General features: G+C 37.6%; 1 protein-coding gene across 1 annotated transcript in view; it reads right to left on the bottom strand.

Annotated features, from left to right (window-relative positions):
- Nucleotides 1-1042: 1042 nt before the first annotated feature.
- Nucleotides 1043-8557, bottom strand: part of LOC122562232 (endonuclease V-like) — an 81272-nt gene continuing 73757 nt past the window's right edge. The window contains exon 6 of the mRNA XM_043714959.1: nt 1043-2341. The gene's annotated coding sequence lies outside the window, so the exon portion shown is untranslated. The remainder of the gene's footprint in view (nt 2342-8557) is intronic.

The following is an 8557-nucleotide window of genomic DNA, read 5'->3' as shown; positions in this document are numbered from 1 at the left end:
AACAAGTCTGGTTAATAGTCAGGTTCTAATTAAGGCAGCAAGTATTTGAGACATACCACTGCAAAGATAGGTTCATTCCATGGACTGTCCTAACTGAGCCATAACTGGCTGAGAGGGACAAGTAGTGGTTTAGAGGGAAGAAAAGTAAGTCGACATTCATGCACCTTCTTATTATCTAGTGACCTCTACTGGAAGTGCGTATATGCAGATCTCTGGGATGGGAAAGATTGTTCACATCTGTTGTGCCGTCTTTGAAACACACAGTGCGTAATCTTATAAATGAAAAAACGTAATGTGAAATAGGGTGCCCATTATTTACGATAACAGCATAGAAAGCAAACTATTAAATGAAGATGAAAGACCCACTCATTCAAACTGTGTATTTGTATATTAGCAGTGTTAGTGTGGCATTAAATAAGCTTCATTTATGTTGTTTTTTGATTTTAGTGGTTGCACAAACTTAGCAGCATAACCTAATTACCCTCCAATTTTTGCTTACTTCACAACATAAATCCAAATTATTCGGATTCAAATTGCTTTAGTACAAATCTAGGGCATTCTTAATGTTGTTATATCCTAAGGTTGATATTGGCATTACCATCATTATTGCAAAATAATTTTGTACAAACCAATCTATAATTTCTTACTGAAAAAGCCATTTGGATTTGTAATGCTACCAGAATGCAACAAATTCTCAAACAGAGAGATTCTATTGTGTGTTAAAAAGTTCAAATACAAAAGGCTCCTGCTTTAAACACACTAAGTATTAAGGCACGGATTAAAAAAAAAGACAAATTGTTTGTCTGTACTGAATAAGATCAGTGTTTTCTCTAAAAAAAGGAAAATTACCAGAAGAAAAACAAACTTGGGTAAAATGTTGCACCATCTCTAGGTATTAAACAGTCCCACCCCATCCACAGAAAAGCACATTTTGTAATAATGTAGTAATTCCTCTGCATCTGACAGTTATCTACTGAATAACAAAAACACCTTGTTAAATTATTAATTTTTTTCCCTTATATAATCACTATTCACATCAATGTATATTTTTATTAACTTTTTTTATTTTTGCTTCTGAACATTTGAACAAATGGAGAATAATGTTTACACAGGCACGATTACAAAGCAATAATCTAATTGCGGGTTTAGATAATATAATTAGCTGCAGTTTCCAATTACTGTCTGAGTCCTGAGATGTGATTACGCCCTGAGAATACTATATTTCCTACTTATCTGTACTTAAAGCATGGCTTCTAAGGAGTTGCGATTTCACTTTGGTTGCATTTTTCCCTGTCACCTGGTGTGTGCCAATATTGACTCTAAAATTCAGTGTGCTGTAACCCAAATGGAAAACCACTAGCTACACAAACATGAACTCTTCCACGGAGGAAAGTAGAGAGTTCAAGGCTATCTAAGAGGAACTGTTCCTGTACTCCCTGTAATTCCTTCATATTAAATTTCTCTCAACTCTTTTTAATGGAATCTGTAACCTTATTATTTTATGTTTGTGCTCATCTGTCCTCAATTTCAGAGATGTTATTATACACATTACAGATCTCAATGCTGTTGAGAAGAGGAACACATTGCTGTCTTTCCCTGATCAGGACAAATGCAAGAGTACCAAATTTCAAGCAATCATATTTTCCATCAAAATTCAAGCTCTGTACCATCAAGCAACTGTTAATTACGTATTTTATCTACACACATTGTTTGAGAGTTGGATATTTCACAATCATTGGAATTTTGGCATGAGGCCATTCAGACCATTGCCTAAGCTAATGTTGTCTAGTTAACTGCAACTAATTAGTTCAAACCGATTTCGCACCTCTTCCTCACACCGTTACCAGAAGGGCCAGAGTTATTCCTCTTCTTTTATGCTGATAATGCAATAACCCAGATGGTACTCTGAATTAGCAGCCCTCAGTATCGACCCATGTTATACATGCAGAAAAGAGATTATATTAAAAGATATACAATATATTAATATGCATATTCATAAATGTGTAACAAAGAAAATATACCAATATGTGTTAAAATTGAAAACAGGATATACAAAATAGATCCAAAAATAGTGGTTAGGTAGTGTCAAGCTTGGTCTTAATTTCTGTTGATTGTACGATACCATTAATATTGAGGTAGGTAAGGAACTACAGAGCTTTGAGTGCTAGTTTCCCAGTCAGAAGCAGATTCCAACTCCACATCTTGGTGATTTCTGAGCCCAGCTGGCTTGTTTATGTAAACATCTTAAGGCTTTGCTGGTAAAATACTGATGGTCATGATAGCTCTTACTTTCTGCTGGGTCATCTTGGCTGATCTTTGGGAACAGATATCTTCAGCTGGGCTGGAAAAGTAATGAAGAGCACAGCAAGCAAGTTAAACATAAGATGTCTCAGTTGACTCAATGTCAAAGTGGCTACCAAATGTTGAACTGAGGCATATATATTGACAAAAACTCAAATTTTATCCCACATATGACTTGGCTACTTTTAACCTAGTTGGCAGTCCGAATTGGTTTATGCACGGAACAAGGAAATGGTAGTCATCGTCCACACACTACAACAATCATTGATTCTCACTGGAAAGTGCATGTGAGTAGGAGAGAAAAACAGGATTAAAGTTAGCTTGATACCATCCAGCAATGCCTATATAGAACAGCTATTTATCCAAGCCATTGAAACAAATCAGGGAAAATATTAATTTGATTTCAAGTGGAGTATGAAACTAGATGCAAATTCTTTTCTTGAAAAGTAGCTTGTTTGTAAAACATAACAATACAAATGCCTGACTTCTACCTACATCCCCAGTGTCCCAGCTGTCCATAAGAAACAAGAACAGGCATAGGCCATTTGCCCTCTCAAGCCTGCTTCACCATTCAATAAGATCACAGCTGATCCGACATTCCTCACGTCCACTATTTTGTCCTCTCCCTGTAACCCTTGACTTCCTGACTGAGCAAGAATCTGTCTCAGCCTTAAATATACTCAAGGTCTCAGCCCCGCCAGCTCTCTGTGGCAAGAAGTTCCAAAGACTCTCCCATTCTCCATTAGAAGCAATTCTTCCTCATCTCATTCTTTAAATTGGTGCTCTTTTATTCTGAGACTGTGCCCTCTGGTCCTAGACTCTCCCATAAGGGAAACATTCTGTCAGTTTTTACTTTGTCAAGCCCCGTGAGAATTCTCTATGTTTCTTTATAATCTTTTTAAAATATCAATAAAAGCACTAATAATCAAATCAATTAATTAAATCAAATTGATTCGTAATAGCCACTTCGAGTGACACCGTAACACAATTCAAGTAGTTAAGAAGTCAAAGTATAAGTTAAAATTTGATTGTGAGGGGGAGACAATGCACTCCATTACCTGATGTGCCTACTGGTTTCAAAAGCTCTGAAACATGCCAGGGCCACCCTGGCTTCTTCTCCAGGGTCACCCAAATGTGAAGATAGTCACAGCAGTCAATCAGGCTGTTCGATTCCCCCTGCCTAAACCTGTTTATGATCACCTTGGCCACGTCCTGGTGCAGGCCAATAATGAGGTCCTCTGTCTTCTGTGTCCCCTTCACTGCAGATGACCAAAGATTTAGAAAATGGTGCTAAAGTGAAACCAAAACTGAAGAAGAAGCCCCTTTGAATACATGAAAAGGGACTGTAGTCTAACACCCTCTGCATGAAGATGGAACATGGGCTCTTCAACACCACAGAAGTTACAGGCATCCTGAGAATCTGTGAACCTACTTAATCTACAATTGTGTGGGGCACTATGTACTACATTTTTGACCCTAAACACCGAAAGTCATCCCTCTTTACATATTTTGTTTAAAAAAATCAGCGTGTTCAGATGTATTGTGGCACATCTCCAGAGCAGGTGGGATTTAAATCCCCAGGCAACTAGGCTCAAAGGCAAGGACACTACCACCATACAACAAGGACCGTAATTTCTCTACGATAGTCAATTTATAGTCATCATTAGACTCTTAATTCCAGAGGTAGGATTTGAACCCAGGTCCCTAGAACATTACCGGGGTGGCAGTATTAATAGTCCAGCGATAATGTCACTTGGCTATCATCTCCCCTCAGAAGTGCTGTAGGCTGTTTTATAGTCAACCTGTACCTCTGGAGCAGGTAGGACATGAACCCAAGCCTCTTGGCTCAGAGGTAGGGGCACTACTACTGTGCCACAAGAGACCCCTAAGTGCTCTAGGTACAGAATTAAATAACAAGGTGAAAGTGAAGACTGCAGATGCTGGAGATTAGAGTCGAGAGTGTGGTGCTGGAAAAGCACAGCAGGTCAGGCAGCATCTGAGGAGCAGGATGAAGGGCTTTTGCCAGAAATGTGGATTCGCCTGCTCCTCGGATGCTGCCTATCCTGCTGCGCCTTTTCCAGTACCACACTCTCAATACTGAATTAAATAACACCTACCTGTGTGTCTTAATGATGTAATTAACATACCATTAAAACGAGAATACATAATCTGTTCATTGTTCATCTATATAACTCAACAGTAATTTATATTTGTATATTCATCTAGTTTGGTACATCTACCCCCTTAGAATTCATTGTCAATTTTCTCACTAAACAAACAGTGAACAATTTGAAGTGAGTTTCGCAAATATCAAAGCAAAGTGGGAATTTAGTGAAGTGAATCCACATTTAAAGAACACCATCCTGATTTAATTGTGGTATATGTATTACACATATTATTTACACTAGATATCTCAGAATATACTGTCATATATTGAGCCTGTGGGCAGAATATACTTTAACAATATTAGCATGTTTAATGCCAACATTTCGTAGATAACATATTAATGATCATGGTTTCTGCTGTCACTCCCTTTGTACTGTCTAGAGTTTGATATTTTTGCCATTTGTTAAATCTGTGACAGTCATGAGAGTGCTGACATCGATTCCAGCACTGATAAACAAACCTGTCAGAACAATGCTGCACTAAAACAAAATATTCTGACAGAATCCTGCAGTAATGAAGCTGCAAACAAATTCCTGAAATCAAAACTATGGTAAATCTCAGTAAGAAGTGTAAGAATCACAGTGACTGCCTGAGAGAAAGAACAATATTGTTATGAATCCCTGTGAGAAACATCTGCAGAACAGTAAATGTCAATCACCATTTCAGTCCATTGCAGAGAATTCAGGATACAGGTCATCTTGCAGTCAAAAAACTGTTATTGTTTCTGAATATTTTTTGAGCAGTCAGATTTTTTTTTAAAAGGTAAAGTCTTCACGCAAACTATTGGCAACGTTCATTTGTTTCCAAATGCAAAAGATGGTGGTATAAACTACATCATAGTACCAAAGGTTATGGGCTGATCTTCTTCAGTGGCAAAGAAAAGCCTTCATTAATGAATAAGCTATTTCCTCCAATTACTCACACTCTTCAAATGATGATGACTCTTTCTGGTTTATCTTTCAATAGGTGTCTTGTATTCTTTTCTCAATGCTGCTCTTCATGTGCAAGGCCAGACTGTGAGCATTTTCAAGTTATTCAAATGTATTAACCATCACAGCCAAGCCTTAGTCTCTCGCCATCCAACTTTTACATTGGGAGTAACTTTGACCTGGGTGATGATGTTACAGAGTCTTTTGCCATTATACCCTTTCATGACTTGAAAATGAAATTGCCGGGGGGGAGGGAACACACTGAATGACCGATTTAAGATTGTCTGTTTGCACTGTTGCATAAAATATTTTAGACGAACCCTATACTTTTGCAGGCATTACTGACATACAGTCAGGACCCGTGACTTGCCTTTTCTCCCCCTTACCTCAGAATTGCTAGGACCACGAGCAGCAGATGTGCTAACTCAAAATACACACACACACACACACACACACACTTACAAGGGTAGTTCCTGACTTGTCTTTGAAGTTCAGGCGAAGTAATTCCCAATTGAACCACTGAAGAAACTCTTTTGTTTATAAAGATGAATGTGAATAAGTCACCAACAGTGAAAGTTTGTTGGTACCTTTCCCAAAAGTTGTGAAACAGAGCTAGTTCAAGACAACACAGTTCCAAAGAAGAATCGGATTACACTTGAAATGCAAATTCTGTTTCACGGCACATATACCGCCAGACCTGCTGGGTTTCTCAGCACCTTCTGATTTTTATTTCAATATAACTTTAGTACTCCCAAGTGATCATATGTTCTCCTCTTTTAACCTTTCCTGACATTTTTTTACTGATTAGATGGCAGTGGTAAGTAGAATTCCAAAAACATGTAAATTAATATAACCTAAATTTTGACCTCCGTACTATCATGAGATGGTGTAGAATATGTAATACAATTGAGCAAATTTAGTTAAATATAATAAGCTAAGTTGAAATCAAAACTATAAATTCTTTAATTTAACCAAGTTCTATGGTACCACACTAAGTTGTGTTTATTTTGGTCAGTATCCCTTACAGTCTATGACAGATGACAATCAGAGGACATTGTGCTGCACTTGCTTTCCTACATTCGCTCTGCACTGCTGGAGCATTAGTCCAGCTCTGTGGCTTTGATGTATCTATATCCCCACCATGTTTCAAATTTCAGAATTGTTCATGGTAATTATTGAAATACATAATAGCTTCATACCACCAATCTCCTTGTTGTTTGATTATTTTAGAGGTAGATCTCTGTTGTTTTAAACTTTTTTTTCCTTATTGAACTATCTACATTTCTAAATAGCCTAAATTAAAAAATGAAACAAGGACTATTGGGAAACACAATGCAGGACAGCTGCCAGTCAGAGAACAAGCAACAAATCATTGCAGCAATTCCCATATGGAGTGAACACAACATTAGAACATGGGAAAGAAGAGTAAGCGATTCTTTCAATGTCCCCCCAAAAATCGATCTCTGTCTCAAACATACTTAATGACTAGACATTCACAACCTTCTGAACTAGACAATTCCAAAGAATCACAATATTTTGAACAAAGAAATTTTCCCCATCTCAATCCTGCATGACCAACATTTATTCTGACAGTGTGAGTCCTTAGAAAATAGCCTCTCAGTATTTATCCTGCCTGGCCCTTTAAGCTTGTGTTATCAATGAGCTCATCCCTTATTTTCCTAAACTTGCAAGAGTATAAACCCATTCTGTTTATTAACTTCTCATAAACAAGCCCTCTCATCACAAAAGTCAATCTGTGACCCTTTGTCAAACTTCTGTTAAGGCAAGTTTATTCTTCCTTTGTCTTCCTGACATTGGTATAGTAATCCCCTTACAATGAAGCATTAAGATATCATTTTAATTATCTTTTTAAATTACTTGCTGTACCCATAATCTTAACTTTGACTTTTGTACAAGGACACCTAAAATACCTTTGAATGCCAAATCTCTCACCTTCTTGAATATATTCTGCTTTTCTAATCTTCCTTCTAATGTGGATAATTTTGCATTTTCTTCACTCTACTCCACCTGCCATCTTCTTGCCTGAAATAACTCCATAGAAACCATATCTTGTCACTAAGTTACACTTTTTATTTACACATGCAGAGTCCTCGACTGATTCAGCTTCCTCAGAGCCAGCTCTCAAAATGAACAGAATCTCTGACACTCCTGTTCATATCTGTCAGCCAGGGCTCCCTGATTGGACCAGGTTAATGGCCCCAATCAGGGAACTCATAGTCTATGAGGTACACCTGGCTGACCTTATTACAATCACTAGATTGCCCAGTTACTTAACCTGTCTCTATTAGATTTTTTTTTGCATTGTTTTCACAGCTTACACTCCCACCAGGCTTTGTATTGTGAATACATGTAGAAATGTAATACCTTGTTCACTTATAGTCATAGAGTCATACAGCACAGAAAGAGACCCTTTGGTCCATCTCATCCATGCCGTCCAAGTTTCCCAAACTGAACTAGTCCCACTTGGCTGTGTCTATCTATGGCATTGATATAATCTGCAAATTTCTGAAGCCCAAGTACTTTGGGATTCCATGAGTTAAATTCTCTTATTCGAAAAAATATTTATTTACATTTTTGTGTTTTGTCTGAACATAAAAACATAAGAAAAATCAGTAGACCATTCAGCCATTGAACCTGCACTACCATTCAATAAGATCATGGCTAGTCTTCAGCCTCAAATCTGTGTACCTGTCTACACCCCTTAACCCTTGATTCTGTCAGAACAAAATCTGTTTCAGCCTTAAATATATTCAATGAACAAGCATCCACCGAGGATTCACAACTTTTTAAGTCAAGAGATTTCTTATCTCAGTGCTAAATGATTATGCACTTATCCTGAAACTGTGTCCCCACGTTTTAGATTCCCCAGCCATGGGAATCAACCTCTCAGTATCTACTTTGCTAAGCTCCATCAGAATATTGTATGTTTCAATGAAATCAACTCTACTACATGCCAGAGAATATAGGTCAAGATTACTCAACCTCCCACAGGACAACCTTGTCAATCAAGGAACCAACATAGTGAACCATTACTTTCACAGCATCCAATGTAAGAATTCCTTGCCTAAATATGGAGAGCAAAAACATACATAGTATTTAAGATGGGATCTCACCAATACCTGTAAAATTGTAACAAGACT

The sequence above is a fragment of the Chiloscyllium plagiosum genome, chromosome 24 (assembly GCF_004010195.1).
Source record: "Chiloscyllium plagiosum isolate BGI_BamShark_2017 chromosome 24, ASM401019v2, whole genome shotgun sequence".
NCBI lineage: Eukaryota > Metazoa > Chordata > Chondrichthyes > Orectolobiformes > Hemiscylliidae > Chiloscyllium > Chiloscyllium plagiosum.
Note: the sequence above shows the minus strand (reverse complement) of the source record. Positions and strands in the feature narration are given on the sequence as shown.